The sequence below is a fragment of the Ascidiella aspersa genome, chromosome 1, assembly GCF_963924565.1.
Source record: "Ascidiella aspersa chromosome 1, kaAscAspe10.2, whole genome shotgun sequence".
In the NCBI taxonomy this organism is placed as follows: domain Eukaryota; kingdom Metazoa; phylum Chordata; class Ascidiacea; order Phlebobranchia; family Ascidiidae; genus Ascidiella; species Ascidiella aspersa.
In genome coordinates this window covers 8,941,381-8,965,125 of record NC_139447.1, presented here as the reverse complement: position 1 = coordinate 8,965,125, position 23,745 = coordinate 8,941,381, and the positions used below count along the sequence as shown (strand labels likewise).

The 23,745-nt window shown below is 35.5% G+C and overlaps 3 long non-coding RNA genes across 3 annotated transcripts; all 3 read right to left on the bottom strand.

Annotated features, from left to right (window-relative positions):
- Window positions 1-4,402: 4,402 nt before the first annotated feature.
- On the bottom strand, window positions 4,403-5,519 carry LOC146167095 (uncharacterized). The gene is made up of 4 exons (XR_014498679.1): window positions 5,506-5,519; window positions 4,932-5,118; window positions 4,609-4,637; window positions 4,403-4,489 (listed from the first exon to the last, which is right to left on the bottom strand). It is a non-coding gene; the product is annotated as an uncharacterized LOC146167095 (long non-coding RNA).
- A 7,271-nt stretch (window positions 5,520-12,790) lies between these two features.
- On the bottom strand, window positions 12,791-13,924 carry LOC146167094 (uncharacterized). The gene is made up of 4 exons (XR_014500984.1): window positions 13,911-13,924; window positions 13,337-13,523; window positions 13,014-13,042; window positions 12,791-12,893 (listed from the first exon to the last, which is right to left on the bottom strand). It is a non-coding gene; the product is annotated as an uncharacterized LOC146167094 (long non-coding RNA).
- An 8,152-nt stretch (window positions 13,925-22,076) lies between these two features.
- Window positions 22,077-23,196, bottom strand: LOC146167093 (uncharacterized). Its single transcript, XR_014500784.1, has 4 exons — window positions 23,181-23,196; window positions 22,607-22,793; window positions 22,284-22,312; window positions 22,077-22,163 (listed from the first exon to the last, which is right to left on the bottom strand). It is a non-coding gene; the product is annotated as an uncharacterized LOC146167093 (long non-coding RNA).
- Between the last annotated feature and the right edge of the window lie 549 nt (window positions 23,197-23,745).

Sequence of the window (23,745 nt, the reverse complement as noted above, 5' to 3'; positions counted from 1 at the left end):
TTAAATAAAGAAGAAATAGGAAAGATTCCTCCGAGCAAAATTGGTGAAAATGCTGCAACACACAACCGCGAGAAGAATGCAACATTAGGATTTTGATTTTTAAGGTAGTGCTTTTCCAAAAACTCGCTGCCTCAAATAAAGTTCCTTCATACTCAATTTAATAAAGTAAGATTTTTCATAAGACCAATCATTGTTTTTTGCTTTATGTTATATCTAATGGTGGGAAATTTTGTATTTTACGAAATCGGCGGAATAAAGATGGAGCAGTTGTCGTATTGAAAAGGCGTCGCTCTGCTTTTTTGCTTGAAATACCTTTTTCTCTCTTTCGTTATGTATCATAACACCCTTCTGAGGAAGTCCTTCAGTATTACTTCCTAGAATAACAACAACACAAAAGCGTAAGTATGACTAAATCATGAAAGAGAAGAGGAAGTTCATTCCTCAACTCTGCGCCAAGGAGAATTTTCTTCTCTTCTTTGAGCATAATTTCCTGCAAAACAAATCCTTGCAGATTGTCTTTACAGCATATTGCCGTAGTGCTTTAGATTTGTTCGTTATTTTAATTTGATCACATCAACATAGTAAAGTATTTTTGACCATTTTATTAGTTTTCAACTGCCCAAGGAAAAACGAACGTAGGCCTACTGTTACAAATTTTAAATTTCCGTAATAATTAAGTCCCTTTTCGAAAGGCTTTTGAAAAGGCGAAAAGGACTTTCATTGCATTTTGTAATTATTATTTTTCCGGCCATTGTTCAATCCGAGAAATGCATTGTCACGAAGTCAAAAAGATTGTTTATAGAGTTGAATTTGAGGTTATTGAAGAAATCATTTTTCAGTTTGTTGATAATTTAGTAACATAGAAGCTGTTTTTTTTTAATCTGTTCCTGTCCAAAAAGACGTTTCCTAATTGTGCAACGATACATCCTTACACGAGCCTAAATCGGTTTACACAACGCTCAGACCTTACTCATAAACCGAACATTGCCGAGTAAAGCGTTTAGCAAAACAAAGGTCGGTGCTAATCTTGCTGCTGCAAATTGCAGCATTATTCTCAATGTATCCTTTTCTAGCACATACCGTATGGTTCAGACTGGAAGTTATCAACTTCCTCATTTTATCTCAAAAGACGAGTCTTCTCTGTCCCGTGTGCAAAATTAGCAGTATGTTAATTATGCAAAAAACCTTTTCATCGAATATTTAGTCGCCAACACTAACTTGTCACTTGGATTTCGCCCCCATTTAACATGTGGGAAATTCACATTCACACAGCTAATTTCCCATGTTTATTTTTCTATTGATTTGCCAATATAAAGTTAAAATGTATTTTTATCTGACATGTACCCTAACTAGGGGCGGATTAAGGCGGGGGCTGAGGGGGCTGCAGCCCCAGGCCCACCAACAAAAATAGGCCCACCGTTAACAACTTAATATGACTAACCGAAGTTATCAAATATGACTAACCGAAGTTATCAACAAACCACAATGAGCTACCTTAAGTTAGGTTTAGCTCAGCCAGACTGTGACAATACCTAAAAAATCGTGAATGTTTCAAATAATAATTTCGATGTTGTGCCAGCATGCATCGTAAGGTAACAAGCCTCATAGGCCGGGGTGTTACAAAAACATTTTAGAATGTGATGTAAGTATAAGGTTTGACGAAGTCATGTTTCATGTTAAATTACACATAGGACTAAAATATGAAAAAATACAAAAGTGGTTGGGAAAAAGCAAGAATCTCGAAAAGAGAAAAAGTGCGATTGGTGAGCGAGGATAAATCTGGAAACACATCACCTGACCAACCAAACAGATTTAAAGAAGACTCGTGTTTGCTTTTTCCGTTTCTGGCGGAAATATATACCAAATCTAACTGTAATATTAAAGAGTGTGCCAAAACTTTGCTTCAGTAATTTAACCAGAAGAATTTTTATATTCTGCTTTTTTTTGTGAGGCCAGCAGAAATCTTCTGAGTTTGGTTTTGGCCCGCGACTAGAAAAGGGTTGCCGACCCCTGTCTACTCTATGGGCCAAAACAGGTTGCATTTCTTAGCTCCACTATGTATTAAAAACGAGATTTTGGAAAAAATAGACAGCTATGAATTTATCCACAGCATTGCTTTATGTAAAGCTATGAAAACATGTTAATTGAATCTGTTTAGGTGAATAAAGCAGTGTTATTTTATATTAATTGTGGTTGGAACAGTAAACAGAATGAAAATAGACCCATAGGCCTCTGACTACCATACAGCCCCAGGTCCATGAAAACCTTAATCCGGTCCTGCGCTTTACAATATGTTAAACGGAATGAACGCGTTAGAGTCACGTGTATTGTTGTTTATATTTATTTTTTGCAAAGCCAGGATCGGCAGTTGAAATAACTAAGACTTCCCTTAACTACAATAAACGCGAGTGACACATTTTCATGGATTTTATTACTTTTTGCACGTAATTAAACAAATTTGATGAGAGTTATCATTTACAATGCCACTATTCAGCTTAGGGGGACAGACTGTTAGAAATAACATTTTGTGTAAACGTTGAAAAAGATGACATTAACAGAGTTATTTATAATTTTAAACGTGGTTCGAATGCAACCTTGACCGTACTTTAACCTAACAGTTGGCATATACTTATATATCTTAAATACATATAATCAGTGGTGGGATTCAAATATTTTGTCAGCCGGTTATTTCACAAAAGTGATATTTTTCAGCCGGTTCTGTTACAAAAAAGCATATTTTTTAGCCGGTTCTGTTACAAAAAGTCTATTTTTCAGTGGTCGTCTGAATACTTGTACTTATTACGCAACAATTCGATTCTTAGACAAACAATCACTAAAGAAAAATACTACAATTATAAAAATTGTATAACTGTTAAAATGTATAACTGTTACGTTGAAACTTGACTATTGCATATTTAAAAAAAAAACACTTAAAAATCGGTGTATCGGATAGATGCAAAAATCCATTGACAGTAACCAGTAATTCTAACAGACTTAGTCCATAAAACCGAAATAAGAGCATCATGAACGTCGCAATAAAACACAGTTCGGAATAAAACCAAAATAGGAGTATGATACCTAATAAAATCCGAATAAGTCCTAAATCGGTCGTAATAAGTTCTAAATGGTCAGCATTAGGCCTAAACAACACTTTACCTAACTCCTAACCCTATTCCTAAGTACATCACTAACTCACCTAACAATTTTCACTCTAACCTTTTTCTTACCCCACCGATTACCCACCAATAACCCTAAGGGCCTAAACAGAGCCAAAAATTCGGTGCCAAAACAGCGGCGCTCTAATGGCGCCGGTCAATCTCGGGCAGGGGTGGACAAATATTTTTACCGCGGGCCGCATGCGAAACAAAATGTTGTGCCGGACCAGGTCTAAAATAGGATCTCAAATTTACGTAATATGACGTCATACTTTTTTTGACGCTATAAACCAAGCTAAATACCATGTTATTACGTTGGGATTTGTGCGCAAATGTACAACTGTAGACGATTTGAAGGTGACAAGACATCGCGCCAAGCGCAAAGAAATCGCGGCTATTTGGTTCAAAGTGTTTTAATTTACATTTAGAGGGGGCGTCACACATTGATCACAGTTAATAAATGAACTTTGCTTGATATGGCGGTTATCAAGTTGTGGGGCGCGTTAACCCAAAGTTAAGATTAGACGTAAAATATTTTGCACAAAAAACTTACAATGTTTTTTTTGCTTTTTGAGGCTTTAAGTTACCGATGTGTTAGGTTGACAAAATGTGAATCGGTATATTTAAGAGTAGAAAACGTTCGGTATTTCGTTCATATTTCAAAGACGGAATACTTTCGACCAAAGCGGAAAAAATATATAAATATTAGGCCAAGTTTGTTAAACTTTCGTTGGAGAGAGTGCCACAGTGCAGAGAACGCTATTTGTCTTTAAAGATGCCAAAGAATCCCGTGGAACATACGGGAAAAACAAAAAGATTCGCGCGAAACGCGTGAACATTTTCCTTTTTAGTCTATAAAACAAGCTAAAAATAGAATTGCGGGGGTCATGACTATATCCGTCCCTGGACAGAATGTTTACGATACAAACAACATGTAGAAACTCGCCATTGTTTTCGTTTAGCCTATGTAATTTAAGAAAAAAAAGCCACGGGCCTTTTTTTTCTGCTTTAGGTACTGTTACTTTTTAGGTCTTATTGTATGTTTCCATGCTAACCGGTTCGCTGATCTCATACAAATTCGTGAGACGGTTCTATGGAACCGGTGCGAACCGGCTGAATCCCACCACTGCATATAATATACATTTTTTAGTTTTTTTCTCATACGAAAAAACTTGTCATTTTTGGTGAATATATATTTTGTATTTCTATATGCTGTGATTTGTGTTACATCTGAAAAAATACATCTCTTATTACGTTTTTAAATTTTATTTTGCGACGAATCAAGGCGAAATATTTGAAGATGGTGAATCCCCAATAGCTGATTTCTTTTTCGTCTAAAAAATAAAAGAAAACACAAATAGGTCGATGTTTTCAAAAGCAATTATTAGGCCATCCTTAGTATACTAAATTGAATAATTTCAAAAGTGAATAAGTCGAAAAATGGTATATTTACCTGCATATACTACTCTTCTATCAAATCATCTAAAAACGTAAACAAGTATAAATTAGCCAACACACATTTCATCGATCATATAAAACTAAATACTTTAGAATTATTGCTAGAGGTTTTACTATTTAGAAAAACAAATAAGATAATAAGATAAAAGTATCTACAATCATGTGGCACTCATGAACGAAAAACTGTATTACATTATTCAACAAGTTTAAAAAAATATCGTTTATACGAAAATCAAACTATCATAAGCATTGTTAGAACACTCAGATTTTGTTTATATTATGGATTAAACGGCGTTTATTGCAGTTTTGAAAACTTACCCTCTTGAACCTCTTCATGTAGGCCTACTTTATCATCATCTTCTACTGCATCACCATAAGACCTGCGCCTCCCGTATATCCAACCATGCCGACGACGACGACGATAGTAGTAACGCGAGGCGTCGCCGCTCTCAACTGTGATGAGTAGGATTCCCAAGAGAAGTGCCAAGAGAAGGAATTTGTTCATCTGAAAATATCACAATAATGATACAAAACAGTTATGATGATTTGTTTAGCTCGTCGACTAGAGCTTCCACTTCCACGTTATTACATCACATTCTTAACACTAGGTAGGCTACGCGTTAGTTTTGAGCAAAAGCAGGTAAAGGAGCGTGTCATCTTCCATGCGCTTGTAAGCTTAAGTGAAAAACTTAAGGGTTTATGAGAACTACAACTCATGCTACGCACGCTTTGACATTGAAAGCTAGCAAAACCTGCATGCACTTGGGAGTGCTTTTAGTGAAGAGCGATATAGGGCTCAAAAGCCTTCCCAGCCATCGTACAACTAGCTTTGCTGTTCGAAGTGACTTCATTTTCGCATCGCATTCCAACAACGGTTAAGATTTCATCTTACCTTGATGTCTTTGCTTTGCAACAAATCAAGTGAAGAGACGTTCCACCAAAGCCGCTATTTATGCGATATTTAGCATAAACTTCCCTTCAATGTCACTCACGTTCATTGGAGAGAGAGGAAGTCTTAGTCATCCCAATTGCCGATGATCCTGACTTTCCAAAAACATATGATCAGCGATTAGCGAAGAACGTGACTGAACCACGTACAGACTTGTCTGAAGCGAATACAGTGTTAGAGTAGATAAAACGGTGATATAAATGAACAACAACAAGACGATCAAAAACAGTACAATTTGCCAAAAACGCATAGTCTTTTTACTGTCGAAGTCATAACAAAAATATAGCACTTGAAAGTTTACCTTTTCAGGTTATGTTCTCTCAACACAGATATTATATTTCGGGTTATTACTCGCTTACCAACTAAAATAATATTAACTTTTTAACGGCAGTGTTACATATTTTTTAAAGCAAGGAAGCGGGCGATTTCAAGCTGTTACTTTTATGAAAAAGCAATTTGTCTATTTGTCGACTATTTAGAAATTTAGTGTTGATTTATTAAAACATAATTTGTTTGGGGGGGTTTGTAAAACTCATTAATTAACTGAAGGGCCAATTTCAAGTACTGGTTTTACTATTATCTTAAAAGAGAATATTATGTATATCATACATTTTTAAAATTTTGAAAGCTTTTTAAACCAACTATTGTCGAAACGCCCACTAATAAAATACATGAAAATCTGTGAGCTCTCCCTAAAACAACTAATGTGGAAACGCGAAATATTAAAAAATATGTATAAAAGTTGGCCAAATGTGGTTAACCAAACATAATGCTTTCGACGATAAAACTAACAGTTAGGTCATTTCATTAATGCCGTTCGGAAGATATAGTGAACCATTGCACACAGCGTTTGTCTCCTGCTCCCTGCAGAATATTTCTCCTAATAGAAAGAAAGAGTAAGCCTATGGCTTTCTTCATTATGATTAATATCTTACTGAAGGAATCTCATGGTATAACTTCCCGCAATAATCAAAACACTAGAGCGCCAAGTAAAATTACCATATGATTTTTAAGGATGTTATTGCCTTAATCAGTTTAGAGCGAAAGAGGTTTAATGCTCAAAATCTGCAAGGAGAAGAGGTTTCTTCTCTTCACTTTGTATAGTTTCCCGGTACTCTGCCCTTGCAGCATATTGTCTGACTTGTTTTGTTTTTTGTCGTTTAAATTTGATCTCACCCACTATGTGAAGCGCGTTGGACCAGCATTGAATTTCACTTTAGCATGGAGACCAACGTTTAAATTTATGGGTTTATTTCATCTTATTTTTTGTCTTACCGGTACTGTGGCATTAATATCGACCATATGTACGAAAAACAACCTTTCAATATCTTTAATTCATACACTTTTCTTTTTATCGTTTGTTTATTTTAGTTTTCCAAAAAACTTGACTGTCCCTCTTTACAAACATTGCATGTCAGATAAAATACATTTTAACCTGTTTTACATTGGCAAATCAACATTAAAAAGCATGGGATCTGTGTAAATGTGAATTTTTCATAATTATGTAAAATGGGGGCGAAATCCAAGTGAGGAGTTGGTGTTGACAACTAAGTTTCCGATGTTGCCAAGAACGGTTTACGCCTTCACGGCATAACAAACATACTGCTATTTTTGCACACAGGGCGGGAGGCTCGTCTTCTGAGATGCAATGAAAAAGTTTCCAGTTAAAACCATAATGACTTCCAGTTAAAACCATACGGTAAGTTCCAGAAAAGAATACATTGAGAAGAATGCTGCAATTTGCAGCTGCTAGATTAGCACCGACCTTTGCTTTGGTTTATGAGTAAGGTTTTGGTGTTGTATAAATAAATTTAAGCACGTTTGAGGATGTATCGTTACACGATTAGGAAACGTTTATCTTATCAGACAGGAACAGATTCACAAACAGCTATACTGAGTTTGGTTTAGTGGAAAATTACTGAACTTTTTTCACAAGTTCGTCAGATGACGATATCAGTACTGACTGGAAACGTTTTGTTTTTGTAATAAAGCATACCCAAAGTGTATTTCCAATTTTGTACGTAGTACAACACTCGTATTGTATGTTACACTACATGCGTAATATTTTAAATCACTTTGGCCACCTTGCAAAACAAAGAGCATACATTGGCATGTAATATTGCTAATTCCATTTGGCCACATACCTGTGAAAATAATTTTGACTAAATTAACAAAAACTCTAAAATGATTTGGTCAATAAATCTCAAATCCAACTGAATGAACAATTTTTTTTTAAATATAGGAAAATTAAAGGCTCCTGATCTTCCGCATTACAAGCTTAGGCAATATTACAGAGATGTTCTGGAGTTAATGGTCGAAATACGCCAAATCATTGGCCCGAGTCAGCAATAAGGTTAGAGCGCCCAATCTCAGCAATACCTGCATAGCCCACAATATGCTGCCAAATGACGCAATTTAACTTCCAGGATGTAAAGATTGTGGAGGGGAGTGTTAAATAAAGAAGAAATAGGAAAGATTCCTCCGAGCAAAATTGGTGAAAATGCTGCAACACACAACCGCGAGAAGAATGCAACATTAGGTTGTTGATTTTTAAGGAAATGTACAGGCAAAATAGATAATCATGGTCTAACATGACATTTAAAAAAAAAAACTTTTATAAACTTGCTAAGCACTTTGCCCAAATGGTTTTTCAATATTCTAAATCAGGATGTATCAAACATCAGGGGTGGCGGAGAGAAATGCGGGGGGCCACTTCTCAAAGCTACGCAGGGGATCACAAGTGTTGAGAGCCTATAACCGGACCACAGCATTCGAAACATTAAGAAGCAATGCTGCTTCAAATAAAGTTCCTTCATACTCAATTTAATAAAGTAAAATTTTTCATAGGACCAATCATTGTTTTTTGTTTTATGTTATATCTAATGGTGGGACATTTTGTATTTTACGAAATCGGCGGAATAAAGATGAAGCAGTTGTCGTATTGAAAAGGCGTCACTCTGCTTTTTTGCTTGAAATACCTTTTTCTCTCTTTCGTTATGTATCATAACACCCTTCTGAGGAAGTCCTTCAGAATTACTTCCTAGAATAACAACAACACAAAAGCGTAAGTATGACTAAATCATGAAAGAGAAGAGGAAGTTCATTCCTCAACTCTGCGCCAAGGAGGAATTTTCTTCTCTTCTTTGAGCATAATTTCCTGCAAAACAAATCCTTGCAGATTGTCTTTGCAGCATATTGCCGTAGTGCTTTAGATTTGTTCGTTATTTTAATTTGATCACATCAACATAGTATAGCATTTTTGACCATATTATTAGTTTTCAACTGCGCAAGGAAAAACGAACGTAGGCCCACTGTTACAAATTTTAAATTTCCGTAATAATTAAGTCCCTTTTCGAAAGGCTTTCGAAAAGGCGAAAAGGACTTTCATTGCATTTTGTAATTATTATTTTTCCGGCCATTGTTCAATTCGAGAAATGCATTGTCACGAAGTCAAAAAGATTGTTTATAGATTTGAATTTGATTTGAATTTTAAGAAATCATTTTTCAGTTTGTTGATAATTTAGTAACATAGAAGCTGTTTTTTTTTTAATCTGTTTCTGTCCAAAAAGACGTTTCCTAATTGTGCAACGATACATCCTTACACGAGCCTAAATCGGTTTACACAACGCTCAGACCTTACTCATAAACCGAACATTGCCGAGTAAAGCGTTTAGCAAAACAAAGGTCGGTGCTAATCTTACAGCTACAAATTGCAGCATTATTCTCAATGTATCCTTTTCTGGCACATACCGTATGGTTCAGACTGGAAGTTATTAACTTCCTCTTTTTATCTCAAAAGACGAGTCCTCTCTGTCCCGTGTGCAAAATTAGCAGTATGTCAATTATGCAAAAAATCTTTTCATCGAATATTTAGTCGCCAACACTAACTTGTCACTTGGATTTCGCACCCATTTAACATGTGGGAAATTCACATTCACACAGCTAATTTCCGGTGTTACAAAAACATTTTAGAATGTGATGCAAGTATAAGGTTTGACGAAGTCATGTTTCATGTTAAATTACACATAGGACTAAAATATGAAAAAATATAAAAGTGGTTGGGAAAAAGCAAGAATCTCGAAAAGAGAAAAAGTGCGATTGGTGAGCGAGGATAAATCTGGAAACACATCACCTGACCAACCAAACAGATTTAAAGAAGACTCGTGTTTGCTTTTTCCGTTTCTGGCGGAACTATATACCAAATCTAACTGTAATATTAAAGAGTGTGCCAAAATATTAAAGAGTGTGCCTAATTTAACCAGATGATCTGGAAAAATCACTGTCTGAAGAGATGATTCATTCTTCTTTACTGCTAAAAGAACACCATTTTAACGTAGAAAGTAGCAAAGGAGCTGAAATGTTTAGATTTGTTAGGAAAGATGAGTTCATGTATGCGTTTTCTAACGTGTCTATTGCATTAAGCTTTTATCTAATGCTTACCAATTGTTTAGGCGAACGCTTATTTTCGGTCCTTAAAAGAGTATCAAAATGCGTTCGTCTACTCCAGGGGTCGGCAACCTACGGCCCGCGAATGTAATTCATCCGGCCCGCCGCCTCTTTGACAAATTAGACAGAGTCCATTTCACATACTTTTTGACTGTTTTAACTACGTAATTGCAAAAAATTTCGCGCTTCGCGCGAATGACCATCCTTTAATGCTGTCTTTGGACTAGATCAGCGCTTCATCACCGTTGTGCCGTGGAAAAAGTGCGTCACGGAAGAACGGAAGACGTATACAACAATATTGGACATATATTTTGTTAAGAATTTTTATATTCTGCTTTTTTTTGTGAGGCCCGCAGAAATCTTTTGAGTTTGGTTTTGGCCCGCGACTAGAAAAGGGTTGCCGACCCCTGTCTACTCTATGGGCCAAAACAGGTTGCATTTCTTACCTCCACTATGTATTAAAAACGAGATTTTGGAATAAATAGACAGCTATGAAGTTATCCACAGCATTGCTTTATGTAAAGCTATGAAAACATGTTAATTGAATCTGTTTAGGTGAATAAAGCAGTGTTATTTTATATTAATTGTGGTTGGAATAGTAAACAGAATGAAAATAGACCCATAGGCCTCTGACTACCATACAGCCCCAGGTCCATGAAAACCTTAATCCGGTCCTGCGCTTTACAATAGGTTAAACGGAATGAACGCGTTAGAGTCACGTGTATTGTTGTTTATATTTATTTTTTGCAAAGCCAGGATCGGCAGTTGAAATAACTAAGACTTCCCTTAACTACAATAAACGCGAGTGACACATTTTCATGGATTTTATTACTTTTTGCACGTAATTAAACAAATTTGATGAGAGTTATCATTTACAATGCCACTATTCAGCTTAGGGGGACAGACTGTTAGAAATAACATTTTGTGTAAACGTTGAAAAAGATGACATTAACAGAGTTATTTATAATTTTAAACGTGGTTCGAATGCAACCTTGACCGTACTTTAACCTAACAGTTGGCATATACTTATATATCTTAAATACATATAATCAGTGGTGGGATTCAAATATTTTGTCAGCCGGTTATTTCACAAAAGTGATATTTTTCAGCCGGTTCTGTTACAAAAAAAGCATATTTTTTAGCCGGTTCTGTTACAAAAAGTCTATTTTTCAGTGATCGTCTGAATACTTGTACTTATTACGCAACAATTCGATTCTTAGACAAACAATCACTAAAAAAAATACTACAATTATAAAAATTGTATAACTGTTACAATGTATAACTGTTACGTTGAAACTTGACTATTGCATATTTAAAAAAAAAACCTTAAAAATCGGTGTATCGGATAGATGCAAAAATCCATTGACAGTAACCAGTAATTCTAACAGACTTAGTCCATAAAACCGAAATAAGAGCATCATGAACGTCGCAATAAAACACAGTTCGGAATAAAACCAAAATAGGAGTATGATACCTAATAAAATCCGAATAAGTCCTAAATCGGTCGTAATAAGTTCTAAATGGTCAGCATTAGGCCTAAACAACACTTTACCTAACTCCTAACCCTATTCCTAAGTACATTACTAACTCACCTAACAATTTTCACTCTAACCTTTTTCTTACCCCACCGATTACCCACCAATAACCCTAAGGGCCTAAACAGAGCCAAAAATTCGGTGCCAAAACAGCGGCGCTCTAATGGCGCCGGTCAATCTCGGGCAGGGGTGGACAAATATTTTTACCGCGGGCCGCATGCGAAACAAAATGTTGTGCCGGACCAGGTCTAAAATAGGATCTCAAATTTACGTAATATGACGTCATACTTTTTTTGACGCTATAAACCAAGCTAAATACCATGTTATTACGTTGGGATTTGTGCGCAAATGTACAACTGTAGACGATTTGAAGGTGACAAGACATCGCGCCAAGCGCAAAGAAATCGCGGCTATTTGGTTCAAAATGTTTTAATTTAGATTTAGAGGGGGCGTCACACATTGATCACAGTTAATAAATGAACTTTGCTTGATATGGCGGTTATCAAGTTGTGGGGCGCGTTAACCCAAAGTTAAGATTAGACGTAAAATATTTTGCACAAAAAACTTACAATGTTTTTTTTGCTTTTTGAGGCTTTAAGTTACCGATGTGTTAGGTTGACAAAATGTGAATCGGTATATTTAAGTGTAGAAAACGTTCGGTATTTCGTTCATATTTCAAAGACGGAATACTTTCGACCAAAGCGGAAAAAATATATAAATATTAGGCCAAGTTTGTTAAACTTTCGTTGGAGAGAGTGCCACAGTGCAGAGAACGCTATTTGTCTTTAAAGATGCCAAAGAATCCCGTGGAACATACGGGAAAAGCAAAAAGATTCGCGCGAAACGCGTGAACATTTTCCTTTTTAGTCTATAAAACAAGCTAAAAATAGAATTGCGGGGGTCATGACTATATCCGTCCCTGGACAGAATGTTTACGATACAAACAACATGTAGAAACTCGCCATTGTTTTCGTTTAGCCTATGTAATTTAAGAAAAAAAAGCCACGGGCCTTTTTTTTCTGCTTTAGGTACTGTTACTTTTTAGGTCTTATTGTATGTTTCCATGCTAACCGGTTCGCTGATCTCATACAAATTCGTGAGACGGTTCTATGGAACCGGTGCGAACCGGCTGAATCCCACCACTGCATATAATATACATTTTTTAGTTTTTTTCTCATACGAAAAAACTTGTCATTTTTGGTGAATATATATTTTGTATTTCTATATGCTGTGATTTGTGTTACATCTGAAAAAATACATCTCTTATTACGTTTTTAAATTTTATTTTGCGACGAATCAAGGCGAAATATTTGAAGATGGTGAATCCCCAATCGCTGATTTCTTTTTCGTCTAAAAAATAAAAGAAAACACAAATAGGTCGATGTTTTCAAAAGCAATTATTAGGCCTATCCTTAGTATACTAAATTGAATAATTTCAAAAGTGAATAAGTCGAAAAATGGTATATTTACCTGCATATACTACTCTTCTATCAAATCATCTAAAAACGTAAACAAGTATAAATTAGCCAACACACATTTCATCGATCATATAAAACTAAATACTTTAGAATTATTGCTAGAGGTTTTACTATTTAGAAAAACAAATAAGATAATAAGATAAAAGTATCTACAATCATGTGGCACTCATGAACGAAAAACTGTATTACATTATTCAACAAGTTTAAAAAAATATCGTTTATACGAAAATCAAACTATCATAAGCATTGTTAGAACACTCAGATTTTGTTAATATTATGGATTAAACGGCGTTTATTGCAGTTTTGAAAACTTACCCTCTTGAACCTCTTCATGTAGGCCTACTTTATCATCATCTTCTACTGCATCACCATAAGACCTGCGCCTCCCGTATATCCAACCATGCCGACGACGACGACGATAGTAGTAACGCGAGGCGTCGCCGCTCTCAACTGTGATGAGTAGGATTCCCAAGAGAAGTGCCAAGAGAAGGAATTTGTTCATCTGAAAATATCACAATAATGATACAAAACAGTTATGATGATTTGTTTAGCTCGTCGACTAGAGCTTCCACTTCCACGTTATTACATCACATTCTTAACACTAGGTAGGCTACGCGTTAGTTTTGAGCAAAAGCAGGTAAAGGAGCGTGTCATCTTCCATGCGCTTGTAAGCTTAAGCGAAAAACTAAAGCGTTTGTGAGAACTACAACTCATGCTACGCACGCTTTGACATTGAAAGCTAGCAAAACCTGCATGCACTTGGGAGTGCTTTTAGTGAAGAGCGATATAGGGCTCAAAAGCCTTCCCAGCCATTGTACAACTAGCTTTGCAGTTCGAAGTGACTTCATTTTCGCATCGCATTCCAACAACGGTTAAGATTTCATCTTACCTTGATGTCTTTGCTTTACAACAAATCAAGTGAAGAGATGTTCCACCAAAGCCGCTATTTATGCGATATTTAGCATAAACTTCCCTTCAATGTCACTCACGTTCATTGGAGAGAGAGGAAGTCTTAGTCATCCCAATTGCCGATGATTCTGACTTTTCAAAAACATATGATCAGCGAAGAACGTGACTGTAACACGTACAGACTTGTTTGAAGCGACAGTTTGCCAAAAAATCAAATTCTTTTTACTGTCGAAGCATAATAAAAAAAATTTGGCGCTTGAAAATCTACCTTTTTAGGTTATGTCCTCCCAACGCAGATATGCAGATATTCTATTTCGCGTTATTACTCGCTTACCAACAAAAATAATATTACCTTTTTAACGGAAGTGGTAAATAATTTTCAGAGCAAGGAAGCGGGCGATTTCAAGCTGTAACTTTTATATAAAAAAAAGCAATTTGTTTATTTGTCGACTATTTAGAAATTTAGTGTTGATTTATTTAAACATAATTTGTTTAGGGCAGTTTTGTAAAAAAATATTTGTAAAAAAATATTCAAGGAGGAGAGAATTTTTACTCTTCATTTTGTATAGTTTCCTGCAAATAAAGTCCTACCACTGTACCCTTGCAGCATATTGCCTAGTTCATTTTGCTTTTTTAAGCGCATTCATTCCGAGCAGAAATGCTCAACCACCATTGGATTTACATTGAGACAAACTACCATAATATTTTTGTAATTTTCAGGTTTTAAATATATATTTCCACACCTTTATCACTTGCCACATGTACGATAACAGTCAATACTTTTTATATACACATTTTTTCGGATATAGGTATCAAGCGAGTAAAGTTGAGTAAATATAATTATAATATAAAAGCACAACAAGGCGATAACGTAAACTTGTCTTAATAGTAACATGTTCCCAAGGGAGTTGTGTGTATTCTCGGCCACGATAAATCAACTTGAAAGACAGAACTATAGCTCTTCAGATTTTTACAATCACAGCAGAAATATACAATTGGTGAACATAGAGCGAAGATTTGGGCTTTTACACAGCATTGTTAATTAGAAATGTTCGCCTACCAAGTACAAAATGTAATTTGAATACATATCACAGTCTGTTTAGAGCAGGGTTTAATGCTTGTAGCAAAAAATGGTAGAGATTTAAAACACTGAAATTGTTTAAAAAGTAGGCCTACTGTGTACATCTGCCATGTGTGTCAACTAAAAGTTGGCCAAATGTGGTTAAACAAACAGAATGCTTTCGACGATAAAACTAACAGTTAGGTCATTTCATTAATGCTGTTTGGAAGATATGGCGAGCCTTTGCACACAACGTTTTTCTCCTGCTCCCTGCAGAATATTTCTCCTAATAGAAAGAAAGAGTAAGCCTATGGCTTTCTTCATTATGATTAATATCCTACTAAAGGAATCCAATGGTATAACTTCCCGCAATAATCAAAACACTAGAGCGCCAAGTAAAATTACCATATGATTTTTAAGGATGTTATTGCCTTAATCAGTTTAGAGCGAAAGAGGTTTATTGCTCAAAATCTGCAAGGAGGAGAGGTTTCTTCTCTTTACTTTGTATAGTTTCCCGGTACTCTGCCCTTGCAGCATATTGCCTGGCTTGTTTTGTTTTTTGTCGTTTAAATTTAATCTCACCCACTATGTGAAGCGCGTTGGGCCAGCATTGAATTTCACTTTAGCATAGAGACCAACTTTTAATTTATGAGTTTATTTCATCTTATTTTTTGTCTTACCGGTACTGTGGCATTAATATCGACCATATGTATCAAAAAAACAACCTTTCAATATCTTTAATTCATACACTTTTTAACGTTTGTTTATTTTCGTTTTCCAAAAAACTTGACTGTCCCTCTTTACAAACATTGCATGTCAGATAAAATACATTTTAACCTGTTTTATATTGGCAAATCAACATTAAAAAGCATGGGATCTGTGTAAATGTGAATTTTCCATAGTAATGTAAAATGGGGGCGAAATCCAAGTGAGACGTTCGTGTTGTCAACTAAGTTTCCCATGTTGCCAAGAACGGTTTAAGCCTTCACGGCATAACAAACATACTGCTATTTTTGCACACGGGGCGGAAAGGCTCGTCTTCTGAGATGCAATGAGAAAGTTAATGACTTCCAGTTAAAACCATACGGTAAGTGCCAGAAAAAAATACATTGAAAAGAATGCTGCAATTTGCATCTGCTAGATTAGCACCGACCTTTGCTTGGGTTTATGAGTAAGGTTTTGGTGTTGTGTAAATAAATTTAGGCTCGTTTGAGGATGTATCGTTACACGATTAGGAAACGTTTATCTTATCAGACAGGAACAGATTCACAAACAGCTATTGACTTTGGTTTAGTGGAAAATTACTGAACCTAAAACTTTTTTCACAAGTTCATCAGATAACGATATCAGCACTGACTGGAAACGTTTTAAATAGTTTTTTTGTAATAAAGCATACCCAAAGTGTATTTCCAAGTTTTTAAGTAGTACAACACTCGTATTGTATGTTACACTACACGCGTAATATTTTAAATCACCTTGGTCACCTTGTAAAACAATGAACATACATTGGCAAGTAATATTGTTAATTCCATCTGGCCACATACTTGTTAAAAATGATTTTGACTAAATTATCAAAAACTCTAAAATGATTTGGTCAATAAATCTCAAATCCAACTGTTAAAAGAATCTTTTTTTTAAATATAGCAAAATCGAAGGGTCCTGATCTTCCGCATTACAAGTTTAGTCAATATTACAGAGATGTTCTGCTGTTATTGCTTGGAATGCCCCAAAATATTGGCCCAAGTCAGCAATAAAGTTAGAGCGCCCAATCTCAGCAATATCTGCATAGCGGGCAATATGCTGCCAAATGACTCAATTTAACTTCCAGGATGTAAAGATTGAGGAGGGGAGTGTTAAATAAAGAAGAAATAGGAAAGATTCCTCCGAGCAAAATTGGTGAAAATGCTGCAACACACAACCGCGAGAAGAATGCAACATTAGGTTTTTGATTTTTAAGGTAGTGCTTTTCCAAAAACTCGCTGCCTCAAATAAAGTTCCTTCATACTCAATTTAATAAACTAAGATTTTTCATAAGACCAATCATTGTTTTTTGCTTTATGTTATATCTAATGGTTGGAAATTTTGTATTTTACGAAATCGGCGGAATAAAGATGGAGCAGTTGTCGTATTGAAAAGGCGTCGCTCTGCTTTTTTGCTTGAAATACCTTTTTCTCTCTTTCGTTATGTATCATAACACCCTTCTGAGGAAGTCCTTCAGTATTACTTCCTAGAATAACAACAACACAAAAGCGTAAGTATGGCTAAATCATGAAAGAGAAGAGGAAGTTCATTCCTCAACTCTGCGCCAAGGAGAATTTTCTTCTCTTCTTTGAGCATAATTTCCTGCAAAACAAATCCTTGCAGATTGTCTTTACAGCATATTGCCGTAGTGCTTTAGATTTGTTCGTTATTTTAATTTGATCACATCAACATAGTAAAGTATTTTTGACCATTTTATTAGTTTTCAACTGCCCAAGGAAAAACGAACGTAGGCCTACTGTTACAAATTTTAAATTTCCGTAATAATTCCGTCCCTTTTCGAAAGGCTTTCGAAAAGGCGAAAAGGACTTTCATTGCATTTTGTAATTATTATCTTTCCGGCCATTGTTCAATACGAGAAATGCATTGTCACGAAGTCAAAAAGATTGTTTATAGAGTTGAATTTGAGGTTATTGAAGAAATCATTTTTCAGTTTGTTGATAATTTAGTAACATAGAAGCTGTTTTTTTTTAATCTGTTCCTGTCCAAAAAGACGTTTCCTAATTGTGCAACGATACATCCTTACACGAGCCTAAATCGGTTTACACAACGCTCAGACCTTACTCATAAACCGAACATTGCCGAGTAAAGCGTTTAGCAAAACAAAGGTCGGTGCTAATCTTGCAGCTGCAAATTGCAGAATTATTCTCAATGTATCCTTTTCTAGCACATACCGTATGGTTCAGACTGGAAGTTATTAACTTCCTCATTTTATCTAAAAAGACGAGTCCTCTCTGTCCCGTGTGCAAAATTAGCAGTATGTTAATTATGCAAAAAACCTTTTCATCGAAGATTTAGTCGCCAACACTAACTTGTCACTTTGATTTCGCCCCCATTTAACATGTGGGAAATTCACATTCACACAGCTAATTTCCCATGTTTATTTTTCTATTGATTTGCCAATATAAAGTTAAAATGTATTTTTATCTGACATGTAGCCTATCGTTTGTAAAGCGACACACTCAAGTTTTGTGAAAAACTAAAATAACAAAACTTCGAAAAAAATGTTGTTTTTACATGTCGTCAAATGTAGTGGGTAAGAATGCCAGTATGTCTGCACAACGACCACACCGGGACATAAAAATAAAGCATTATCTTTCATACTTGATTTTTGCGACAAAACCTAAAAAACAAGGAAATTTAAAAGTTAGTCTCAATTTTCATGTGACATTCAATGGTGTTCAAAATTCTTAAGATAGTGAATGAGATCAAATTTAAACGACAAAAAGCAAAAAAAGCTAGCCAATATTGTGCAAGGGTAGGGTGCTATGATTTTATTTGCAGGAAACTATACAAAATTAAGAGAAGAAACCTTCCTCCTTGCAGCTTTGAGCAATAAAGCTCTTTCGCTGTTAAATGACTAAGGCAATAACATCCTTAAAAAGTCATATGTTAGTTTTACTTGGCGCTCTAGCGCTTTGGTTATTTTGGGCAACTAAACCAGAAGGTTCCGTCGCTAAGATATTAATCATCATAAATAAAGCGATAGTCTTTCTTCCTTCAGGATGAATAATTAATCCTCAAGGAGCAAAACGCTGTGTTGAAAGGTTTTCCAAATCGTCCAAACTGCCTTCAAGCAATGACCTAACTGTTTATTTTATCATCGAAAGCAATATGTTTCGTTAGCCACATTTCGTTAAGTTTTATACATATTTTAATATTGCGCGTTTCTACTTTAGTTGCAGTGATAAGAATTCAATACTTAGTTTGAATTCTGCCTTGTTGTGCATTTACATCAACAGGATATTTACTGCCATACTTTACTCGCGTCGCTCTTCTATTTTGCTTGAAGTACTTTTTTTTCTCTTTCGTTATGTGTCATAACACCCTTCTGAGGAAGTCCTCTAGAATTACTTCCTAGAATAACAACTCAAGGGCGTAAGTTTATTGGCTGAATCATCAAAGAGAAGAGGAAGTTTATAACTCTGCACACAGGAGGAATTGTCTTCTCTTATTTGAGCATTATTTCCTGCAAAACACATCCTTGCAGATTGTCTTTACAGCATATTGCCTTAGTGCTTTTGCTCGTGGTTGCAAGTTGCAGCATTTTCACCAATTTTTCTCGGAGGAATTTTTCCCATTTCTTCTTTATCTAACACGCCCCTGCTCAATCTTTACATCCTGGAAGGTGAATTGCGTCATTTTGTAGCAATATTGCTGGCTATGCAGACATTGCCAAGATTAGGCGCTCTAACTAACTTGCAGAATCGGGCCAATTTTTGACATCCTCCGAACATTGACAGCAAAACAACTTATTTTACGAAAACTTGTAATGCGTTAGATGAGGGAGCTTTGATTTTCATATATAACTGTTTTCATAATAGCTCTTTCTTTATTTCAGTTTGATAAAACCACCTATACAAAACGTTAAATTTGTCATTCAGTTTAACAAAAATTTGCCGTTGCGGCTTTTACTTTAACAATTCTTAACTTAAGGCCTTGCGAAAATAACAATTCGATGTATTGTTTGTTGTGATATATTGTTGTTGTCCGCATTTCTGTCGTTTCACACAGCGAGGCTTTACATGCTATTATTTGTAAAGGGTTTGTTTATAACAAAGCACTACTGACGATGGTTGTTCTTGTCAGTCAACGATTTAGAATTTTCTTAATGTTAACATATTGTTTGTTCTTGTCAAAAATCGTTTTGTGGGAAAACAAACTCAACAGGATATTTACTCCCATACTTTACTCGCTTTACAATAGGTTAAACGGAATGAACGCGTTAGAGTCACGTGTATTGTTGTTTATATTTATTTTTTTGCAAAGCCAGTATCGGCAGTTGAAATAACTAAGACTTCCCTTAACTACAATGAACGTGAGTGACACATTTTCATGGATTTAATTACTTTTTGCACGTAATTAAACAAATTTGATGAGAGTTATCATTTACAATGCCACTATTCAGCTTAGGGGGACAGACTGTTAGAAATAACATTTTGTGTAAACGTTGAAAAAGATGACATTAACAGAGTTGTTTGTAATTTTAAACGGAGTTCGAATGCAACCTTGACCGTACTTCAACCTAACAGTTGGCATATACTTATATAATTATATCTTAAATACATATAATCAGTGGTGGGATTCAAATATTTTGTCAGCCGATTATTTCACAAAAGTGATATTTTTCAGCCGGTTCTGTTACAAAAAAGCATATTTTTTAGCCGGTTCTGTTACAAAAAGTCTATTTTTCAGTAGTCGTCTGAATACTTGTACTTATTACGCAACAATTCGATTCTTAGACAAACAATCACTAAAGAAAAATACTACAATTATAAAAATTGTATAACTGTTACAATGTATAACTGTTACGTTGAAACTTGACTATTGCATATTTAAAGAAAAAAAACCCTTAAAAATCGGTGTATCGGATAGATGCAAAAATCCATTGACAGTAACCAGTAATTCTAACAGACTTAGTCCATAAAACCGAAATAAGAGCATCATGAACGTCGCAATAAAACACAGTTCGGAATAAAACCAAAATAGGAGTATGATACCTAATAAAATCCGAATAAGTCCTAAATCGGTCGTAATAAGTTCTAAATGGTCAGCATTAGGCCTAAACAACACTTTACCTAACTCCTAACCCTATTCCTAAGTACATCACTAATTCACCTAACAATTTTCACTCTAACCTTTTTCTTACCCCACCGATTACCCACCAATAACCCTAAGGGCCTAAACAGAGCCAAAAATTCGGTGCCAAAACAGCGGCGCTCTAATGGCGCCGGTCAATCTCGGGCAGGGGTGGACAAATATTTTTACCGCGGGCCGCATGCGAAACAAAATGTTGTGGGGACCAGCTCTAAAATAGCATCTCAAATTTACGTAATATGACGTCATACTTGACGCTATAAACCAAGCTAAATACCATGTTATTACGTTAGGATTTGTGCGCAAATGTACAACTGTAGACGATTTGAAGGTGACAAGACATCGCGCCAAGCGCAAAGAAATCGCGGCTATTTGGTTCAAAATGTTTTAATTTAGATTTAGAGGGGGCGTCACACATTGATCACAGTTAATAAATGAACTTTGCTTGATATGGCGGTTATCAAGTTGTGGGGCGCGTTAACCCAAAGTTAAGATTAGACGTAAAAAATTTTGCACAAAAAACTTACAATGTTTTTTTGGCTTTTTGAGGCTTTAAGTTCCCGATGTGTTACGTTGACAAAATGTGAATCGGTATATTTAAGAGTAGAAAACGTTCGGTATTTCGTTCATATTTCAAAGACGGAATACTTTCGACCAAAGCGGAAAAAATAAATAAATATTAGGCCAAGTTTGTTAAACTTTCGTTGGAGAGAGTGCCACAGTGCAGAGAACGCTATTTGTCTTTAAAGATGCCAAAGAATCCCGTGGAACATACGGGGAAAAGCAAAAAGATTCGCGCGAAACGCGTGAACATTTTCCTTTTTAGTCTATAAAACAAGCTAAAAATAGAATTGCGGGGGTCATGACTATATCCGTCCCTGGACAGAATGTTTACGATACAAACAACATGTAGAAACTCGCCATTGTTTTCGTTTAGCTTATGTAATTTAAGAAAAAAAGCCACGGGCCTTTTTTTTCTGCTTTTTTTTTTTTCGGTACTGTTACTTTTTAGGTCTTATTGTGTGTTTCCATGCTAACCGGTTCGCTGATCTCATACAATTTCGTGAGACGGTTCTATGGAACCGGTGCGAACCGGCTGAATCCCACCACTGCATATAATATACATTTTTTAGATTTTTTCTCATATGAAAAAACTTGTCATTTTTGGTGAATATATATTTTGTATTTCTATATGCTGTGATTTGTGTTACATCTGAAAAAATACATCTCTTATTACGTTTTTAAATTTTATTTTGCGACGAATCAAGGCGAAATATTTGAAGATGGTGAATCCCCAATCGCTGATTTCTTTTTCGTCTAAAAAATAAAAGAAAACACAAATAGGTCGATGTTTTCAAAAGCAATTATTAGGCCTATCCTTAGTATACTAAATTGAATAATTTCAAAAGTGAATAAGTCGAAAAATGGTATATTTACCTGCATATACTACTCTTCTATCAAATCATCTAAAAACGTAAACAAGTATAAATTAGCCAACACACATTTCATCGATCATATAAAACTAAATACTTTAGAATTATTGCTAGAGGTTTTACTATTTAGAAAAACAAATAAGATAATAAGATAAAAGTATCTACAATCATGTGGCACTCATGAACGAAAAACTGTATTACATTATTCAACAAGTTTAAAAAAATATCGTTTATACGAAAATCAAACTATCATAAGCATTGTTAGAACACTCAGATTTTGTTTATATTATGGATTAAACGGCGTTTATTGCAGTTTTGAAAACTTACCCTCTTGAACCTCTTCATGTAGGCCTACTTTATCATCATCTTCTACTGCATCACCATAAGACCTGCGCCTCCCGTATATCCAACCATGCCGACGACGACGACGATAGTAGTAACGCGAGGCGTCGCCGCTCTCAACTGTGATGAGTAGGATTCCCAAGAGAAGTGCCAAGAGAAGGAACTTGTTCATCTGAAAATATCACAATAATGATACAAAACAGTTATGATGATTTGTTTAGCTCGTCGACTAGAGCTTTTACTTCCACGTTATTACATCACATCCTTAACACTAGGTAAGCTACGCGTTAGTTTTGAGCAAAAGCAGGTAAAGGAGCGTGTCGTCTTCCATGCGCTTGTAAGCTTAAGTGAAAAACTTAAGGGTTTATGAGAACTACAACTCATGCTACGCACGCTTTGACATTGAAAGCTAGCAAAACCTGCATGCACTTGGGAGTGCTTTTAGTGAAGAGCGATATAGGGCTCAAAAGCCTTCCCAGCCATCGTACAACTAGCTTTGCTGTTCGAAGTGACTTCATTTTCGCATCGCATTCCAACAACGGTTAAGATTTCATCTTACCTTGATGTCTTTGCTTTGCAACAAATCAAGTGAAGAGACGTTCCACCAAAGCCGCTATTTATGCGATATTTAGCATAAACTTCCCTTCAATGTCACTCACGTTCATTGGAGAGAGAGGAAGTCTTAGTCATCCCAATTGCCGATGATCCTGACTTTCCAAAAACATATGATCAGCGATTAGCGAAGAACGTGACTGAACCACGTACAGACTTGTCTGAAGCGAATACAGTGTTAGAGTAGATAAAACGGTGATATAAATGAACAACAACAAGACGATCAAAAACAGTACAATTTGCCAAAAACGCATAGTCTTTTTACTGTCGAAGTCATAACAAAAATATAGCACTTGAAAATTTACCTTTTCAGGTTATGTTCTCTCAACACAGATATTATATTTCGGGTTATTACTCGCTTACCAACTAAAATAATATTAACTTTTTAACGGCAGTGTTACATATTTTTTAAAGCAAGGAAGCGGGCGATTTCAAGCTGTTACTTTTATGAAAAAGCAATTTGTCTATTTGTCGACTATTTAGAAATTTAGTGTTGATTTATTAAAACATAA